General features: G+C 37.0%; 1 long non-coding RNA gene across 3 annotated transcripts in view; it reads left to right on the top strand.

The window, feature by feature from the left end:
* The window catches only part of LOC119824521, a 34,486-nt gene extending 15,456 nt beyond the window's left edge, over positions 1-19,030 (top strand). Inside the window, exons 2-6 of one of the 3 annotated variants that reach the window (XR_005287105.1) lie at positions 5,708-5,755; positions 7,812-7,914; positions 11,152-11,224; positions 14,106-14,900; positions 18,745-19,030. This is a non-coding gene — a long non-coding RNA (uncharacterized LOC119824521). Of the gene's footprint in view, positions 1-5,707; positions 5,756-7,811; positions 7,915-11,151; positions 14,901-18,744 lie in introns of all 3 variants that reach the window. The other 2 variants (XR_005287106.1, XR_005287104.1) reach the window with 2 other exon arrangements.
* The last annotated feature ends 2,418 nt before the right edge of the window (positions 19,031-21,448 follow it).

The raw sequence follows: 21,448 nt of genomic DNA on the forward strand, positions 1-21,448 counted from the left end.
TTTTATTTTATTATAACTCCCCTTTTAATGCTCAATACCTTCTGCAAGAAGTCACTGTTTATCATGACAGAGAAAACCATGCCAGCCGGAACAAAACACAGCTTTCATGTTAGACTCGGTGGTCAGTTAACATACACTTCTTTGACTCTATATTAAAAAAATTCTCTGGTCACTGAGTGTGATAATGAGAATTTCAAACAGTTGACTGGCTTGAGAATTTATTTTACTCAGTAACCCTGGCAACATAGACAACTTCTAATTTTCTTGAGTTACTGACCCACATGCTCAGCCAGCTTCTTCCTAGGTATCTCTAATTGAATGTCAAGATATTTTAAGGAGGATAACTCTTAGGAGTGGATAAAAGACATAGTTCTTTGGGTCATATTTTAGAATATCGAATATCAAAACTCACCAAAATTATTAAAGAACATATGAATCCCTCTAAAACTTGGTCTTTGGTCTCCACACTAGACCAGAATTCTTCATAGTCTTGAACATGTTTTTATTGACTACTGCTCATCAGAGAAATGGTTCTCAGCATCTTTTGACTCCATATCATTAAGCAAAATATAGCTGCAGTCAGTGCAGTTGTAGCTTTCGGGTTTGCTCCTGACAACCTCTGAGGCCACTACCTCAGAACCCAGGCTTAGTATTAAACTACAGAAGACCCTTGATTAAAGAAAAGGTAATAAACTGATTTTTCAGATTTTCCCCTTAACAGGATTGCTATATGTCCTTTTTCTAAAAAACTACTTATCCATCATTCCAGTTTGCTGATGCCAGTTTGTCTCTACCATTTCATTTATCACTTTTAAAGTTTAGCAGAGTAATCACAAGAGAAACAAATAGCAAATTATGATGTCAATGAACTTATTCTCTTCTTTCAAAACATTTTAATATAGGTCTGGAAAGGTGGTTCAGTATTTAAGAGCACTTGCTGCTCTATCAGAAAACCAGAACTCAGTTCTTAGCAACCACATCAGGCTGGTTTCAACCACCTGTAACCCAAACTATAGGGAATCCCATGTGTTTCTCTGGCCTCCCCAGGCACCAAAACACACATGCACATACACACATGGACACACACACAAAATTAATAATAATAATAGTAATAGTAACAATAACATTTTTAAAACTTTGATAAAGATGTTTAGATTGTTGTAGTGATGAGGTGCAGGCCTGCTTTTCATCCCACCTGGCTTCCGGCCACGGGCTAGCTTATGCCCGAAAATAATTACACGGAAACTGTATTCTTTTAAACACTGCCTGGCTCATTAGTTTCAGCCTCTTACTCACATCTTGATTAACCCTATTCTAATAATCTGTGTAACACCACGAATGGTGTCTTACCGGGAAAGATTCAGCACGTCTGATCTGGTGGCTGACTTGATTGCGTCTGGCTGAGGAGAGGCACGGCAGTCTGCCTAACTTAGGAGAGCTGACTGAGCCAACTACCTCACTTCCTTCTTCCTGTTCTGTCTACTCCACCCACCTAAGGGCTGGCCCATTAAATGAGCCAGGCAGTTTGTTTACTAGCCAATGAGAATCCTCCATCAGATTGTGAAGTATGTTCTGCATATATTTCCATATTGTGAAGTATGTTCTATATATTTCCATATTGAACTAGATATTATTAAAAAGACAAGTAAATTTATGTTATTCACCTAGATAAATTAAAGATTTAACATACTTCAGTGAGAATAATAATTTTATCATATAGGATTCCTTCAGAATGTTTGAACTTTATTTAGAATATGTTTTGACATTTCGTTCCTAATAATTCAAAAGGAATTTTGACATAATATATACACATTAAGAAGTTATCTAGGAAATATTTAGAATTATGTTAGTTGGTATTAAAGTCAAGAGAACATAATTGACATGTGTGAGAACTGTGATTATTGGAATATAAGTGATATGTCTTCAAAGAAAATCAATATAAATTATTTCAGCAAAAATGTATTTACATATGATATTTTTGGATGCTTATGAAATAGTAGCTTTTCATATTGCATTTTCCAAACATCTTTACTGATAGTTATCTTTCCTCCCAAGCTTTGCTCCATCATTCCTTCTTCACTGAATGACCCCATTGTTTCCCTTCCCATGTTTACATCATCAGTATTCTGCTCGGGCTCACCTCCCAGTGGCTTCTATTCTTGTTCCTATAGGAACTTTGAGGCAAATACACAGATGTAACTATTAGAAGCTATGATCTACAGATGATAGCTATCTTGCAACCTAGACTGATTTCTTCTAGTTCAGTTTACCTAAAATTTTCATGATTTCAGCTTTCTTTACAACTGAAGAAAATTCCCTTGTATAGCCATTTTCATTCCCTGTTTATCAGTTGATGGACATCTGGGGAGTTTCCATCTCCCAGAATACAGAAACAATGAACAGTATGTACACATATAGTATTCTCAAATACATTATATTAAAAACTGTGGCTTCTCCTTGACATTTAAAACCAAAGACGATGTCTCTTCTTGGCTCAGAATCCATCAAAAGTCAGTGGTTCAGCCTAGAGGCTGTGGGGTCTTATGATCCCATCCCTGACCCATGATTGACTATGCTTCAGACTGTTCAAAAATAGGGTACTCTCTCATAAGGACAGTATTACTTCCCATTATAAATTTAACTAGCTAGAAATCAGACTAATTAATAAATTCAGGTGGATTTTTCTCTAAGCCATTGTGACTAAGCTTATGGTTTCTTTTACTCTGTGTAATTGTCTAGTTTTATTACAGCAATTTTTGTCTTACAGATGGGTTGCAGAGAATTTCCTTTTCTTCAAGTTCAGAATAACATAAGGATTTCAGTTAGCTCCTTTTTTTATTGCAACAAAAGTCTAAAGCTACCCCACAGACTTTTAATTTTTTTTCAGCTGGAAAAACTTCAAAGTAATGACCTATTATTTACACTAAATTCTATTGTAAAAGTATAGATCTACCACCCTTGCTCAATACTTCTGCCTCCTCAATAAGAAAAATTGCACAAAGCAACAAGCCATGTTTCTCATCATCTTTTTTGCACATCACTTTACTGTCATGGCCATTTGGAAATAATATTTTCAAAAATAAAGCCAAGAGATGCATTCAAATTTATTTTATTGCTTTCACATTGAAACGACTGCTGCTAGTTGATGTCACAAAATGTGCACAGTTCAGCTCCTAATGTGACAGTTAATACCAGCTAGATTAAACTGTGATGATGCTTTAGAACATTTCTTTAAGGGGTATTTATAGCTGTTTACTGTGTCAGGAATGTTTTAAATTTTTTATCCTCTGAATTTCATAATTTGATGTTGGCAAAAAAGAATATTTTTGTGTGAGTTTTTAAAAATATTATATTAGAGATGTATGTTTGCCTTACTGCTGTGGTTTGTATTATCTAACAAGGAAATATGAGAATTTGTGTTTAGTATAAATAACATATTTTCTGTAAAATAAGAATATATATTTTGGAAAAGTTCAACTTCCAAGTTTCTGCCATATTTTTAACAATGAATGATATTTTTGCTCAGAATTTAGGAAATGAAACTTATTTTAAAATAAACACATATACTAAGGAACATCTTGTGTTGGAGGGGTAAATTATTGATTGTATGAGTTATTCTCAGAAATAAAATTCTCACATAAAAAAAAATAAAAGAAGACACACAAATGATTGCTCAGATCAATGCTTGGCAATAGAACTTCTCTATTACATCTGCAGCTACATTTTTTTTCTACAGTTGAGATTGATTCCAAGACTCCTTTGCCCTCTTCTAAGGACATTATGATGTTTAGCTTGTCATTTTTTTTACTTTATTGCAAAACTTTAAACATGCCTACAATAAAAAATCATAAATTTCTGTACACGCTTCCACTAATTGCTAAAATGATGTAGATCAAACTTCCTTTTATATCACTGCCCATTCCTCAACATGACAATAATGATGACAGTGGTCATGGTGATGGTAGCAGGCCTTTTTAAGTACACATAAACCACACATAACTCATGCGTATTATTTGATAAATGGATGTCTCTTCATGAGGACTTCTCTGTCACATTTCTTTCTTCCTAGAATTCTCCCTTGAGGTCCCTCACAAAAGATCAAGCCATAAGAAACTACTACTCTTAAAAGTCTTTCAAACAACCTGGAGATGGTGATGCCACACCTTTAATCCCAGCACTCAGAAGGCAGAGGAAAGTGGATTTCTGAGTTCTAGGCCAGCCTGGTCTACAGATAGAGTTCCAAGACAGCCAGGGCTACACAGAGAAATTCTGCCTTGGGAGGAAAAGAAACTGCTTAAAGCTACATTATTATGATTCATTTGGGGATTTCAAATAAATGAAATTACTCAGCACTTATTCTTTTGTTTTTAGCTTTTTCTCCAATGTTTTTATGGTGAAGTTTATATGCTGATGTATCAGTTAATTCTATATTGTTGCTGACTATAATTCTGCTCCAAATATTCAGGAAAATAGATCAATTTTCCTTTCTTGAAGGATATTTTTGAATAATTAGATTTATGTTCGTATATGAAAATGCTAGGAATATTCCTGAATATCTCTTTTTTTATAGGTGCATAGACCTATTTGTCTCAGAACGACAACTACAAAGAGATAATTGTTCAGTAAATACATAGGCATATACTCTTTTTGTGTACTGATTCAAATGTATGTATGCGCACAGGTGTGCATGTGCGCAGGAAGAGCAGTTGGCAGCATCAGCGTCTTCTTCAGTCATTCTACAGTTTACAGCTTCTTATCAGTTCTTTTCCATTCATACCGATTCCTAATTTATAACATTTGTAATGCTAAATATGTTTTGCACATTCTTGTTCACAATTTCCACTATTATTTGCTCTGTTAACTAATATTTTCACAGTCACTGGCCGTATCATATTTTTCCTACATTTAAACATTTCATTTCTTGTCTATTAATTATTATTTTTGTGTTTTTAACTGCTTCCCTCAGAAGAATGTTGGGTTTGGGGGCTAGTGATATCACCTACTAAAAGTGCTTGTTTGGTACCCTTGAAGCCCAGAGTTTAATATTAAGCATACAAAAAAGTAAAGTTAAAACAACGTTGCCCACAGATGTATGTCTGGGGCAGTCTGTGGGGCCACTGGAGGTAGGACCAGAATTTATCCCTACTGCTTTTTTTTTTCTTTTTCTTTTTTCTTTTTTTTTTTGTTTTTTGTTTTGTTGTTGTTGTTGTTGTTGTTGTTTTTGTTTTTTTTTTGTTTTTCGAGACAGGGTTTCTCTGCAGCTTTTTTAGAGCCTGTCCTGGAACTAGCTCTTGTAGACCAGGCTGGCCTCGAACTCACAGAGATCCGCCTGCCTCTGTCTCCTGAGTGCTGGGATTAAAGGCGTGCGCCACCACCGCCCGGCTCCTACTGCTTTTTGAACTGACTTTTTGGAGCCCATTCTCTTTGGAGGGATACACTGCTCAGCCTACATATAGTGGGGAGGGCCTTGGTCCTGCCTCAGAGTAATGTGTCAGACTTTGACTCCTCATGGGAAGTCTTCACTCTCTGAGTGAAGTGATGAAGGTGAGAAGTGGATGGGGATGTGGCAGGAGGAAGGTAGGGGAGCAGGGAAGCCAGAGGAGGAGAGGGAGTGGGAACTGGGATTGGTATGTAAAATGAGTAAAGATGTTTTAATAAATAATTAAATTTAAATTTTAAAAAGTTGGATTTTGTTTGTCATTTACAGAGTCACTTACTTCATTTGAGACTGATTTCCAAGTGATTTAAAATTCAGGTGAGATAGCCTTTGAAACAGTTTCTTCTCGTGACTGCTATTCCAGGCCAACATCCTCTCCAATACATGTGCAGTCACAGAGGATCCCGGATATAGAAGAGCTCTGCTCTCATTCAAATGCTTTGCTCTCATTTTCTTGACATTCTTACATAACTTTATCACTGAAACTGCCCTCTATACTGCTCCATGACTGAAGACGGTTTCTTTGTATGACTTGCCAAAAGTTTTAATGGTGTACACAGGGATAGGCAGCATTGGCTAAAATTAGGATATCCAAAACACAAACAATAACCAATGGGTTGAAGTAGAAAGACATGAAATATAGATATTTCTTATGAAATACCAGCTTATATGATTAAGTATTTGAGAAGTTATTCAGTCTTCTCTATGAAATCTGAAGTTCCAGATAAGGGAGAACTTACTAAGGCCTGAAAGTTTTTAAATGCAAAGAGCCCACAGTGTGAGTTCCTGATTTAGTCTACAGACCTTTCAGTCAGCAGAGTCTGGTGGCAGAATAAGAATGTTCATGCTGAGGAAGACAGAACAATCCCTATTTCATGTGGGACCTCAGTGGGCGAGGTGATGTAAGCCCAGGCTGATGAATAAGTTGCCTTGCTTAGTCTACTGAGCTAAATGATAAGTCTCTTCAAGAAATCTTTTAAGACATATTTAGAAAACTACAAGGACATGCTTTGGCTCAATCAAGACAATATTCTTCATAAAGTTAAGCATTACCATCCCATGAGGGAGACGTTGGGAGCAGTGAAACCCCAGATCCTGAATTTGTTGTAATCCCCTGATCTGAGTGCCTACAGCTGCTCTGAGCACGAGACCTTCAGGAGTTCCTGATGGCAGGAGAGTGGTTTCTGGTGGGTTTGGCTGGGGTGTGGCTATCTCTATATAATCTGCTCCCGAACACAATAAAGGGGGCATTCTTGGGGAATTTAAGGATGACCCATGTCGCTGTCAAAAAAAAAAAAAAAAGATGTACTCTTAGGCCAGGCCTTGTAGTCACACCATTTATCCCAGTAGTTAGGAAGCAAAAGGAAGAGAATTGCTGTGAGTTCAATGTCAACCTGGTCTACAATGTCAGTTCCAGAACATCCAAGGCTATGTACAGAAACCCTGTCTCAAAAAAAAGAAAGAAAGAAAAAGAAAAAAAACTCCTTGATTTCTTCACAAGAAAATCATTATTCTCACTTGAACATACTTAAGATAATTCCTGAATCATAAATATATATTTAGATTATAAAATAAGAGTCTGACAATTGGCTCCATGGTTGAGTCAATGTTACTGAGAAACTGGGTTCAGACCCAGCACTTTCCTGGTGGTCCACAATTATCATAACTCCAGTTCAGAGTATCCAACAGCCTCTTCTGATCCCCTGGTACGTCTCCCAGGCAGGCATATGTTCACTTGCATCCATGTAGGCAAAACCCTCCCACACATAAAGTTAATAATCCAAAATAATAAAACTTAGAAAATGGAAAGTGTCTACCCTTATTACTATTTAATTTTTTACCTGAAAATTTCAGTTTTCTTTTTTTTTTTTTTTTTTTTTTTTGGTTTTTCGAGACAGAGTTTCTCTGTGGCTTTGGAGCCTGTCCTGGAACTAGCTCTTGTAGACCAGGCTGGCCTCGAACTCACAGAGATCCGTCTGCCTCTGCCTCCCGAGTGCTGGGATTAAAGGCATGCGCCACCACCGCCCGGCTAGTTTTCTTTCATCTTAAATTTTATGTGTAATAAATATTAAAAATATTTTTTTAAAAAAGCATAATCAGTCTTTGATATTAGGTTTGTTCAAGGAAAATATTTGGTCACTATTATAAACAAATACAAATAATCTTAAACTTCCAATGAGATATATTAACCATAGTTTTGGTATTCTGAGATCCAAATTTTGTCCAGTAGCTCCTGTGAGGAGTAATAATAGAGAAAGGCAAATTGATTAATGGCATGGTATTGGCCCACATTAAATCAGACACAGGGTTAATTATACTAACACTGAGAGAAAAACTAATTGCAGATTAATTTCATTTCTCTTCTCTCTTTTAGGAATTCTGTTTACGTGATAGAGTCCTCTTTAGCACAGTTGAAATGGACTGTGAAGAATTCAATTTCAGTGTTTTTACACGGATTTAATTATTTTCTCATCATGGTATTCACTCATTTCAATCATATATTATCCTAAAAAGTGTCTTAGTTCACTGAGGGGAGGGGTGTGTGTGTGTGTGTGTGTGTGTGTGTGTGAGAGAGAGAGAGAGAGAGAGTTTTCAGTTATTTAATATGTTTTCTATGAAATATTGTCTTCTTTATCCTTAAAATTGTTGATTTCCTCTTAGCTTCAAGGTGAGGCTAACCTCCGGTCTCAAAATTATTGATTTTCTGCTTGTTGTTATATGCCAGCCTTCTAAGTCCTGAGGTTGCCCTTGCTGCTTCTGCTTTTACTTGCATGATGCTTGTTTATTTTATTTCAAGCTTTTTGGATGTAGTTATCCTCCTTATGTAAAATCCAGAACTTCAGGATTTTTCTAATTTTTTTTGTCAATATTCTCAAGGGTTTCCCAATTTATTCCTGAAGGAAATCACACTTCAATTCACAAATTTCACCAGCAAAGTTGCTTTTTCTTAATGTTTGTGATCTTAATGATATTTTATTAGTTCTGCTTTCAAATTTTCTTTTTTATATTTTTTCAAACTTGTGCACACATGTGTGCCTGTAGAGGTATGCACACATGAGTGCAGTTGTCCTCAGAGGCCTAAAGAGGGTGTCAGATCCCCTGGAACTGGAGTGGCAAGCAGTTGTGAATAGCCTTTCATAAGAACTGGGACTTGAACTTAGATCCTCTGGGAAAACAATGTATCCTCCTTGTTTATTTTTTAAGAGGGGAAGTGGTGCGGGAGAATTGTCTTTAATCTTTCAATCATGTTTTAAATAAAACGCTGATTGGCCAGGCAGCAAGTATAGGTGGGAAAACCAGACAGCAGACAGGAAGTAGAAATGATGTAATGAGAACAGGAGAATTCTGGGAAGGAGGAAGTTGATTCCTCCCACTCCTGCCCAGATCACCGAAGGAGCAGGATGTGATCTGCCCCACTGAAAAAGGTATTGAGCTACATGGCTAACATAGATCAGAAAATGGGTTAATCAAGATGTGAGTTAGCCAGTGAGAGGCTAGAGCTAATGGGCCAATCAGCTTTATAACTTATAGAGACCTATGTGTGATTTTCTTTGGGGCTAAACAGTTGTGGGGTACTGGGTGGGACAGAAACCAACAAAGAAAGCAGGCCTGGCCCCCTCATGTTACATTTACCCAACACTGTGAACCACTCCGTGGTCTTTTCCTTCTGGATCTGTCTTATTGAGTTTCTGCAATCATTTTCTGACCAAGAGAGTGATTTTTTTTTTTAAAAAATGCTAAGCATGTGTAGTTAGGATTAAAGCTGTGGCTTTGCCTGTCAGCTCTGTCCAGTTCAACTTGGCAGAGGTAAGTTCACTGTCTTTGTGAGCCATGCTTACCACCCCAGTTGCAGGGATGCAGTTGATCTATGTCACCATTAAGCAACTTATAGCACTCTGCCCACAAACTCCTTTTAAGTGCTCTGTAACAGGACCTCCCAAAAGATCCAGAGTCATTTGTGCCACTAGCAGAAACCAGGAATTCATCTCTTAAAGGAGTCGCATCCCTGCTGTCTGCCAGCAAACAGCCTATCTGAAAAATTGCAACTACAACATGTTCCAATTGACTCCCTTTTTGTGAGTCTAGAAGCCTTTTTTTTCTTTCTTTCTTAGGCTTTACATGAATGTACGTTGTTGAACATTGGGTGTCATTCTGTAACAGGAGACTGCACATTGTTTTCCCAGCTTCCCAGACTTGAATAATCACACAGACACTATATTAATTACCACACTGCTTTAACAATGGCTTAGGCATATTCCTAACTAGGTTTTACATCTTAAATCAACCAATTTTTATTAATCTGTGTATCACCATAAGGTGGTATCTTACTGGTAAGATTCCTGCATCTTTCTCCTTCAACATCTACATGGCATCTGCTTGACTCTGCCTTCTTTCTCCCTGTATTCAGTTCAGTTTTCCTGCCTAGCTCTCTTCTGCCTTGACATAGGCCAAAGCAGCTTCTTTATTAACAAATAGTAATAAAACATATTTACAGCAAACAGAGGGAAATCCCACATCACATACACATGAACACATCTAAGACCTATCCTCTCAAGATCACTACAGCTTTGCTGAAATAAAATTTATTTATGTAAAAGCAAGAAAGTAATCAATACTACCTCAGTTCTGGTTCTGGTTCTTAGTATGAATCCTCTACTGAATGCATACCAAGATTTTCTTAATAGGTCACTAAATGGGGTCAGAGAAGTGCATAGATTATAAATCCATAAGGTCTCAGAATGTTAAACCTTTCATTTGGCAGCACATACTTTAAACAAACCATCACATTTCCTAAAAGTTACAAAGATTTTTCTGGAATTCTTGAACAAAGAGAAAAAGTTACATGCAGAATCAACTTGTTTCTGTTCAGTGTTTTTCGAAAACGTGGTTGAATTGATTCATTGCCCCATCTGTTGCGCTTATGTTTGTTCCTGATAAATGTAATCACAGAACCTTCCACTGCAGTGGTAATAGAACCAACTTTCCACAGATATTAATAACAGTAGTAACTGTGCCCTCTGGAGAGAATAATCCAATCTATTTTCAGCACCTGGAGTCTGTTTTGCAAAAGACAAAAGCCAGTCTTGATTCAGATTCATAGATAATCACTCCTTCCTCCAAATCTATTCTTTTCCAGAAAAAAAAAATGATTCTTTTATTTGGGATGGACAGAGAAATAGTCCATAAAACTAGTGATTATGTCAACTAAAAATTGTCAGCTCACAACATAGATATCTACAGTTTTAGTAGAGTCAAGTTCATCAGATTCTGTGTTGAAAATAAGTCCAATGCAGGAAGTATACTGCAGTCTTAGAGACCTTGAAATCCTAGGCTCCAGAGGACTAACTGACCAAAGGAAATCAAAGAAGAATGCTTTAAGGGCAAATGTGTGACAAAAAACAAAAAACAAAAACAAAAAACATGCCAGGCTTTCCCAACCATTCTGCCTAGGGCTCACTACAAATCTCTTCTCTACATGTTTATGCAGTTACTTGAAGTTATTTTTATAAATTATTGCTTTTCAGACCAACTAGAAAAGGAACCTGGGAAATGAGTTCCCCTGAAAAATGTAAATTGTAGATTAGCTTAACAATTCAAACTTGAACTGAATTCTAGGTGCAAAACCTTTAAAAAATGATCCTTGGGACTGTGCATTCAACAGATGGTAGATATTGCTAGAACATCTGAAATCTTGCATCTCCTTGTCTCTCTAGATAATGGCTGGACCTGGCATCAGAGAATCAAGTGTAAACTTGGAGCTATCTGCTTGGGGCTTTCCTTACTGTGGTAATGTGAACATGGATTTCAACTGTTACAGCTGACTGCACAGTACTTGTATCTCACTTTTTAAAGAAAAAAATCAATTCCTTTCTTAGCACACACTCAGTCATTCAGCTTACTGAGAACATTTTATGTTTTCTGAACCCAACACAATGAGAGAGGGTACTATCATACCTCTGTGTGAATTAGTTATTCAAGTTAGGAACAGCATCAAAAGATTTGGTGCATGATAGTGCCTCACATTTGCTCTATGTTGACAGCAAAAGCAGAAGCTTTTTTGGGGGGAATGCCCAAAAAAATCAGCTAAAGTCTAACACCAGTAGTATTTCAAGTACATGTTTGGTGGCAAGAATATAAATTAGAATGAGTATCATGGCAGAAAAGAACAGGGAATTCAGGAGGACGATGTCTCAAATTCCAAAGGAAGGTTGATTATGGCAATTATTCTGAGAAGATATAATATCTGGACTACAAAAGACAATTACTGGCTCCTTGACTTAGTTCCTGGTTACTAAAATAAGGTAAAACAGGGCCTGAGAGACACTGGGTTTAGGAACCATTTGAATCATACCAGGGTACGGCTTCAGTGCAGTGTTTGGTAAAGTTTCAAGTACTTTAATAAATCATCGTCAAAATCACAGCCTTGCTCTTTTTCTAGGTTTATCCCTATGAGCAGGAGACAAGTGTATAACTTAACACCTCTGTGGCTGTTAAGTTGCCCAAACTGAAAGAAGTAACAGCTGTAACAGTTGAAATCCATGTTCACATTCAAGTGTAATTGAATTCTTTCAGTTTGGGCATCTTAACTTTCATTCATTCCTTATCTCTAAGATGAGGACAATAACTGATTTCTTGCTGGATTTGTAAAGTTGTAAAAATACCTGAGAATTTATTTAGCATAATGACAGTGTCCCATCTCCTCTACTATGTCTTTGACTCAAGGCTGCTCTACCTGTAATAAAAAAGACTCAACAACATCGAAAACACTTTTAAAAAAATCAAACCAGTCTTGAGGACCTCTCTAAGATCTGAAATAAACTTTTGTTTTCTAAAATTCTTTGATCTGTGCAGGCATGCCGGGAGACTGTTTAGATTTCATTTTTTTCCTTGGGGGTGGCAATAAAACTTGGGCATCTATTCTTACTTTTCACAGTCTTATATATGGCTTAGAAAAAATATATACAAGAAAATTCAGAATGATAAACCCACTTTTACTTTACATAAAAATCAAATTAAAAATAGATATATGCAGGATGTAAACATAAACATCCAGAAAATATTATACATGCTCTGGAATACAAACCTATCTACTGTTGATGAATGGGTGAAGTGAATGTGCTACATTTATACAATGGAATATTACGCAGGCTTTAAAAAATTAAATCATGAAATTTGCAGCTAAATGAATGGATGGAACTAGAAAAAGTTCTCCTGAGTGAAGCAACACAGACCCAGAAAGACAAATATGGTGTATATTGGCTTATCTGTGGATATTAGCAGTAAAGTCAAAGATAACCAAGTTATAATGTATAAAATCACAGAAGTTATGTATAAATTAAGGTTGGGGGTTGAGAGTTACCCCTAAAAAATGGAAATAGAACAGATAATTAAATATAGATGCATGGAGAGCTGTAATGGGATGATCAAGTGGGTAGGGGAAGAAAAGAGGGAGATGAAGAAATACAGGGAAAGACAACTAAAATTAAGGTCTATTTGAAGTGTAGTATGAAAACCTGATACTATAGAAGCTTTATAAAATATATACATATATGAAGGGGATATAAATAAGATTGCCAAATAATGGGAGGCAGAGCCTCAACTTGCTATCCCTTGTCACCAAATGAAGCTTCTAATACCATAACTGGCTTACATCTAATTAAGTTATTGGTCAAAGAGTTCCCATAGGACCCCCCAAACAATCTGACCTATATACAAAACAAGTTGCTCTCCAGAAACTGATGGGAAGTTCCCATTGCTTAACAAAGCATCTACATAACTCATTGTCCGTGGAGAAGTGGAATTGATCTGCTGCATACATAGAGCCTTTACCTTCATGTGCTAGCTCGTGTCTTTGGTACAGGAGGGCACGCTGTATGCTACCAAAGGATAAACATAAACACCAACCCCATCCCAAAATCTTTGATCTACAATAGTGACCTGCTTGCATATGCTAAGGTACAAAATGTTTGTAGGAGTAACCAACCAATATTTGAAGGTGGTCTCAAGCTAGATAAAGGTTAATTCTCTGTTTCAATGTCATACTGATATCTCCAAACACACATTTGGAGTGAACATAATAAGAAATAATTTACTTTAAACTTTTCTCACTTGTCTACTAAAGTGCACAGCTTTCCAAGGGTGTATTTGCAATATTTTTCCTGTGTTTTATTCTATAACCATCCTGTCCCCTTTCCAATGACAAAGTATGTATGTATGAGTGCTCTCAAAGAAAGAAGCAGTATAAAGCAAACCAGTAAAGATGGGTTTTATGAGAGGACTTATTAGATAACTAGATGTTTCAAATAATGCTACCTGCAACTTTCAGAATACGAATACTAAAAAAATAATTCAGGTTAGATCTGTAAGCATCTATAAGCTCTAAGTACATGGTTAGCTCTTTTGTAGTCAACAGCAAAAGGCTTCAAAACCTATAGAAGATCTGATGAAGGTTCAAGAAACCAAAGGCTAGAGATCTTGGGGTTCTTGTGAGCAAGATGGAAGAAAAAGAATGTCACAACTCCATAAGAAAATAAAACCTCATATCTCCTCTCTCTTTTGTTCTGTCTTGGCCCTCAGCTGATTAGCTGGTGCCTGCCTATATTGAGAGTGGATCTTACCTACTCTTTCCACCACCTCCCAAGCTAATCTCCTATAAGATCTCTTCCAGAGACAAACCCAGAAATAATGCTTTGCCAGCTGCACGCGCCACTCAACTCACCCAAACTGGCTTCTAAAATTAAATGTAACAGTACATTACTAAATATTTTCTCTGCTGCTTCATTCATGGAATTATTGTATTACCATCAGGTAACTATCAACTGACATTTTATAGGAGAAGAATTCATAAGTCGTATTTTCTTTCATTTTTTTCTCTCTATCCTTACCTTTAACTCTTATTTCACAAATATGCATCTGAGAATTTGTGATTATAGAACTAGCTAACTAATGTCAGTAAGTTCGTGAAGTGGAATAGAATATAAATATTGTTTCTTCTCGCTAAATGATTTTCACATTCTGGTGGATAGGTGGAAGCTCACAGAATAAGAATTACATAGAGAAGTGTAGGAACCCATAGCAGATTCAGCAAGTCAGAGTTGACCATTGTCCAAAGGGTGCTCCCGTGTCAGCCTACCTGCTATATAGGAGCAAGAAATTAAAAACCCCTCTGCCATTTTTTCCTTTTTATCTTTCTTTCATTTTTTAGACTAAAGAATACTAAAATTTCTTTACAACAGAACCCTGTGTTCCTTTCCAGCTATAATGGTTATTCTAATTCAACCTCTACAGGATATTGGGCTGAAGCCAACACTGAAAGCTGGGAAAGTTTTAGAAATCTACCAGGTCACTGAACTTGCAAAGAGTTCTGAGTGATTCCTGAGAAATTACCTGCCATGCAAAATAACAGCTCAGCCTATTCTAAAAGCAAGGGAATAAAACATAACGAGCAAGCACACTGCCAAAGGTAAGTTCTACTTATTGCAAACATGTCGTTCTTTTTATAAATACGTGTAAAACTTATTAATGATCACTGTGTATATTTTAGAACTTGTCAAAGACATGTGAAGATACAAAAATCTCGAATTTTGCTTTGCTTTCAGCATTTATTCCTAAAATATTTTTAATTAAAAAAGTAGTTACCACATGAATATTTTAGATGTTTCAGATCATGTACCAAGATATTTGTTGATAATAGAATAAAAATTAACTTAAGTAAAGAAAGATTACTCAGTAATTCATATTATAATTATCCAAAGCAATACAACATAATTTGTAAGTTAGGAAATTTTTTAATCTTCATTAATTCATTCTTTGACAATTTTATGCATGTATATGATATATTCCGAGCAACTCATTCTTCCATCTTCTCTAATCCTCCTTTGAACCTCACCAGCCCCCTTGCCCCTCCCATCATGTTTCCACAATACTTTTGTGCGCATTGGTTCCTTTGTGACCCACTGAGTTTAGCCATTCCCATCTGCGTTGATAAGGGGTTGTAAAGCTATGCATGAGAATCTCATTAATGGCTACATGAAAAAAAAAAATGGCTACCCTTACAACAGCCCTACCTGCCATTAACTCATTTCAAATGCAGTGTTCTACAGTGTTGGTGTAACATTGTTGAAGTCAGGCAAAACAGCTAAGCCAGAATTAACTAGAGGTCTGTCTCTTGCCCTAAAGTAAGACCACTGAGTTAGAGTCCTATCCCTTCATTTAGCTCTTCATCGTCTTGCTTGATTGGGAGTTTCAAAGTTTCCATTTTATAGTGTAATAGTTTATAATCTGTCAGTTCCTTCCTAAGGAGATCATTGTGAATACATTATAATATAATCAATAGAAAAATGTTAAACCCAGGGACTCCAGCATGAATTCTTTAACACTTTTACTGAAACTTCCCAACAACCCTCTGACAACTTCATTCTCCAAAGTTTCATCATTTAATAGTACACTTCGCCGGCTCTTTACATGAGGATTTAAAGGATTCTGTCTAAATATGGAAGGTTGAAATCAAGCTTTCTCTTCTGTTACTATGACTTAAACAAAATTTTATACTGCTTGGAAAAAAAATGACTTTCCATTTCTTATATAAAGAGCTGACAAATTAGAAGACAATTTTTTCCAAAGAAGACTCATTTATAATTTGTAAACATTGTGAGGTAGTAGTATTTTAGATAAGTTATAAAATATTGTTAAGATACAAGAAATATTTTAACTTACTCACCTCTGTTATATATTAAGACCAAAGCCGGGCAGTGGTGGCGCACGCCTTTAATCCCAGCACTCGGGAGGCAGAGGCAGACGGATCTCTGTGAGTTCGAGGCCAGCCTGGTCTACAAGAGCTAGTTCCAGGACAGGCTCCAAAGCCACAGAGAAACACAGAGAAACTCTGTCTCGAAAAACCAAAAAAAAAAAAAAAAAAGACCAAATAAGAAAAGGTGTTTCATCATAGTTCAGTTAGTTCAGTTAGAAGAAAGAGAAGAATATTATGTATAATTTAAACAAAGAAAGAGGAAAGAAAGTAACAAGAGAAAAATAACAAAAGGCATTGGAACAAAATAGATACAGACATTCTTTGTGGAACAATTATATTTTGGTACACAAAGAAGGACACTTTGCTCAAAGGACCTTTGTGCCTCCTATGTGCAGGCCAGACCATAGAGGACCTATTTGTAGCAGACATTTCTTTGAACTGCCAGCTCTTAAATAATGAAGTGGGGACTTATTAATAGTTATGAAAGCTTGACCTAAGCACAGGCTCATTCCCAACTAGTTCTTATAACTTAAGTTAACAAACTTATATTAATCTATAAGAAGGTACCTGGGCAAAGACATCATTTCATAGTGTACAAAAAGATTATCCCACAACATTTAACCCTTTTATTCTAAATAAAAAGAAAACATTTTAACTCTAATGCTGTGCAACTATAGACAATGAGAACAATTATCAGGTAAAAATTACATTCACAGTGTCCAATCCATTTGTATTTGGCAAATGCAAAGAAACTACTCTGCTGTGGGACAATGGTCTGTACCATGCCAATTGTATTTCAATAAAATGCTGATTGTCCAGTAGCCAGGTTGGAAGAATAGGTGGGGCAACCAGGCAGGGAACAGAGGTGGGGCAATGAGAACAGGAGAATTCTGGAAAGTAGATCTGCAGTCGTGATCTAGGCACAGAGGAAGCAAGATGTGAATGCCTTGCTGAAAAAGCACAAGCCACGTCGCTAATACAGACAAAATTATGGTTTAATATAAGCTATAAGAGTTAATAAGAAGCCTGAGCTACTAGGCCAACCAGTTTATGATTAATGCAGACCTCTGTGTGTTTATTTGGGACTAATCAGCTGTGGAACCTGGTGGGACAGAAACCTCTGTCAACATTACTCTGTTTTCTATCCTTTCTTGGTGAGTCCAAAGTTTTATACCTAAACCACTTCCTGTCATAACTTGTTTTACAACTTTTTAGACTTTAAAACATGTTCTTAGATTAAACAATTGTTTTATGTATCTCAAACTTTATAAAGTTTACATCTCCTTTATAAATTTTCTGAATTTGGCATCAAAGTAGTCTTCAATCCCAATCAGAGACCCCAGAAGAATAAAATATTGCCTGAGTAAACAATAAGAACAGAGCAAACAACTTCCAAGACCATAGAATGACAGAGACAGCATTTGCCCACCCCAACTCTGGGAAATTGTTAAGCCCCCACTGTGGCATATGTTTCAACCTAGTCTCATGCCCAAGTAGTGTGCCAGCTGCCCTACACTTGAATATATGTGCCCAATGTTGGATGTCAAATGGAGCAGGTCTTTCTTTGGACTGTCAGCTCTCAAATAATGACACAGAGTTTTCTTAGTAATTATGAAATCTTGGCCTTAGTTTGGGTTATTCTCTCAACTAACTCTCATAACTATACCCATTTATATTAACCTATGTTTTGCAATGTTTCTTGTTACCGCTCCTCAGTACCATATGCCCAAATTGCTCCACATGTCACTGGCGAATCCCACGTGCCACATTCTAACACAGAGTTTCTATCTCTGCCTAGAAGTCCTGCCTATCCTTTCCTGCCTAGCAACTTGCCATTCAGCTCTTTATTAAAGCAACCAGAAGGTTCCTGACAGAGACACATTGTCTCTATTCAAAAGATTATCCTGCAATACCTACCAGTAGCTTTGTTCTAGCCCCAAAAGGGAGCCTTCTTTTCTACTCATGGCATCTAGAAACATCTTCTGGTCTTCCTCATATTCAATTTTTGTCCCACTGGAGTTCTCCAGTTGCCAGAGTGATTAATTTTGACCACCTAATGGGTAGTCATTTGTCCAGCATCAGGGGTAAGTAAACCTTCTCCATGTAACCCAAGAACCATGGCACTCTAAAGCACAGCACTACCACTTTCGCCACTCAGCTGACAATTGATTAGTCAGAGTGTCACTGGCTCTTTCTAATCTCAGTGGCTTATAGAGAGCAACACCTATTAAGACACTTCTATCACTACTGAAAATTCATACGTTCTGTAAGGTGTTAGAAAAGGGTCACTCTTGGTAACTGAATCAAAACTTCCAATCTCCTTGTGGCATAAGTGATTACTTCCCGACCTTTATACTGCACAGACTTGAAATAAAATTGTTGACATTAGGAAGATTGATGATGAAGCATAGGATTTGTTAACTTTTCATTTTGTCAAGATATTCACTTTTTTGCTTTTATTTTTATTTATTTAAGTTTTAAGCTCCCCCCCCCCAACAAGTTATTTGGGAATTTCAGATCATGCACCCTGATCACATTCACTTCTCAATCCTCCCAGGTCTGGTGCCCAAATTTGCGAGAGCTCCTGAAAGAAATGAAGAAAGAAAAATATTCCAATTTGTGCTGCTCATTTCTACTCACTGGAACATGATGGAACTCCCAATGGCCAGTCCCTTAAAGAAAACTGAGTCCTTCCCCACTTGTACCCCTATCAGAAACCACCAGTTGTGGAGAACTACACTTTGTTGACTGAAGTTTCTGTCCATCCTGGTCCCACAGCTATTCGGTCCCCACAAAAATACAGAGATGTCTACAACATTAATCATAAACTGGATGGATTAGTAGCTCAGGCTTCTTATTAACTCTTATAACTTATATTAGCTCATAGTTCTTATCTGGGTGGCTTAGCCACATGGCTTGGTACCTTTCAGTGTTGCAGTCTCTTCTTGCTTCTTCTGCACCTGGGTGACAACTGCAGACTGAGCATTTCTCTTCCCAGTATTCTCCTGTTCGGATCACTCCGCCTATACTTCCTGCCTGGTTGCCCCACCTATACTTCCTGCCTGGCTACTGGCAAATCCGCATTTTATTAAAATACAATTGACAGGGTACAGACCATTGTCCCACAGCACTTCCCCCTTTTTTGATTTTCTTCTACTCAGAATTCTCCTGATCCTGTCACCCCACCTCTAATTCCTGCCTGGCTACTGGCTAATCAGTGTTTTATTAAAAATAATACAAATGACAGGATAAAAGACCATTGGCCCACAACAACACTTCAGCATCATTATCACGAGTTTTAAGAGTTCCCTTCGATGGTTTCCTGTCTAGGGTGTTACTTCTTTGCTGTAAGGGCTGGAGAAGTTGAGTATGATTAGGGTTTGTCACAAAGTCCTGCTATGTCCCTTTTTCTCAACTGTGAATCTGTTGTCAACATTAACACTGCAACAGTAGTTTCATTGCCCTTTATGGTCAGCAGGAGCATGGGTCATAGACTTCCACGTGGTTTCTGCTAACAACACATGCCATGAGCCTCACCATGGTCTCTGGTTTACTTTTTAAATATTTTATATTGTTATTTGTGTGTATGTGCATACTCCTGCACATACATATGCCACATTGTGCTCCTGAGGAAGTCAGAAGACAACTTCTGATAGTCAGTCTCTCTTTCCATATTGTTGATTCAGGATATCCCTTGTTTCTTCACAGAGTATTCCAGGCCAGCTGGCCCTGGTTTCTAGGTGGTTCTTCCCAGCCCTTCTTGTCACCACAGGGGTGCTGAGATTCAAATGTTTGACACAGCATTTGGCTTTTCTATGGGTGTTCAGGGTATTGAATTCAGGTCACTGAGCTCGCTCAGCACATGTCTTCCCCACTGAGCATCTTGACAGCCTGATATTTTCTTGTTGAGGATTCAAATGGGTCACTTGATGCTTCTGTTTAAAGCTCTATTTAACATGGCCCTGAATGTTCTGGTGGTTCAGCTGGTTCCCCAAAACATGTCCAAATGCAGCCTTTTTACTTGTCTACAGTTTTGCTCTGTCTATTGAGACTTTTCCACAAAAGAGGCCTCCCTGCCTCTTTTATTTACTTATTTCTGACACATTTCCCCTAATTCCTGTTTAAATATTTCACGTTCAGCAAAAGTGGTGCCTCTGTGTAGACATCACTTTATTACTGTCCTGACCACACAGCTGTTAACACTAAGTGTTCCAACTACACAATATCCCCTCCCTTAATGGCATTTAGCATAGTGTGGCCTGCTTGTGCATGCATGGGACATGATTTGATGACTGCTTCTAACTTTATCACTAAACTTCAGAAAGGAAGGAATCAAGACTAGCATCTTCATTACTGCATTCCTTTTGTCTCGGGAATATTTCCTGTTTTATCCACGCTAGACACAGATGATTATTGGATGATCAGATGAGGGAATTTATTTTTACCAACTGAGCATTACTATCACTTTAAATTCCTTTATAAAAATAATTTTGGCACTAAAGTGTAAAGAACAATTTAATTTTAGCACAGAGCATGTTCTAACACTAAAATTCAAATCAATTGACGAAAACTTAATGTTTTTCACACATAAACTGAAAGTTCTCTGTTAAAACCTAAAATGAGTAGAATTTATCCTTGGTCTGTACAGATTGATTATCCCAGAAATAAGACAAAAATGGTTTCACATGAATATGTACTTCAATAACTGCTTAGAGAGATGAGCTGCCATGGTTCTGAGATTGGTTTCATATGTGGGACCCTGATTCCTAGAGCTGAGAACACTGTATTAAAGAAATACTTTGAGTTTTAACACAGACTGACATAGTTTGGAACTTATTCTTTAATTTTCTGTTCCTTCCTCAAATTCTACCTTTAATTTTACTATATTTATTTTGTTAGTTGGCACCCAAAGTTGGTTTATTATGGGATGAGCAGCCGGAGACCCGTATTAGGACTTGAGTGTGGGTATTTGGAACAATGTTTGGATTTAATGTTGAACAGGTTAACAGGAAGTGGAAAACTGTGTTTCCATGAATAGGTTTGAGCAAGTGACAATAAGGGTACTAGGCACCTTGTCTTTCAACTGGTAAGATGAGACTCATCTTAAAGGGACATGAAATTATATACTGTCAGCATTATGTACATTATGAACAAAGATTCAAATATCATGTAACAATAAGTGGATTCAGAATATCATAATTTATACATATATATTTAAAAACATAGTGGTAGTCCTTTATGTTATGTTTACTATTATCATA

This window comes from Arvicola amphibius, chromosome 10 (assembly GCF_903992535.2).
Source record: "Arvicola amphibius chromosome 10, mArvAmp1.2, whole genome shotgun sequence".
In the NCBI taxonomy this organism is placed as follows: domain Eukaryota; kingdom Metazoa; phylum Chordata; class Mammalia; order Rodentia; family Cricetidae; genus Arvicola; species Arvicola amphibius.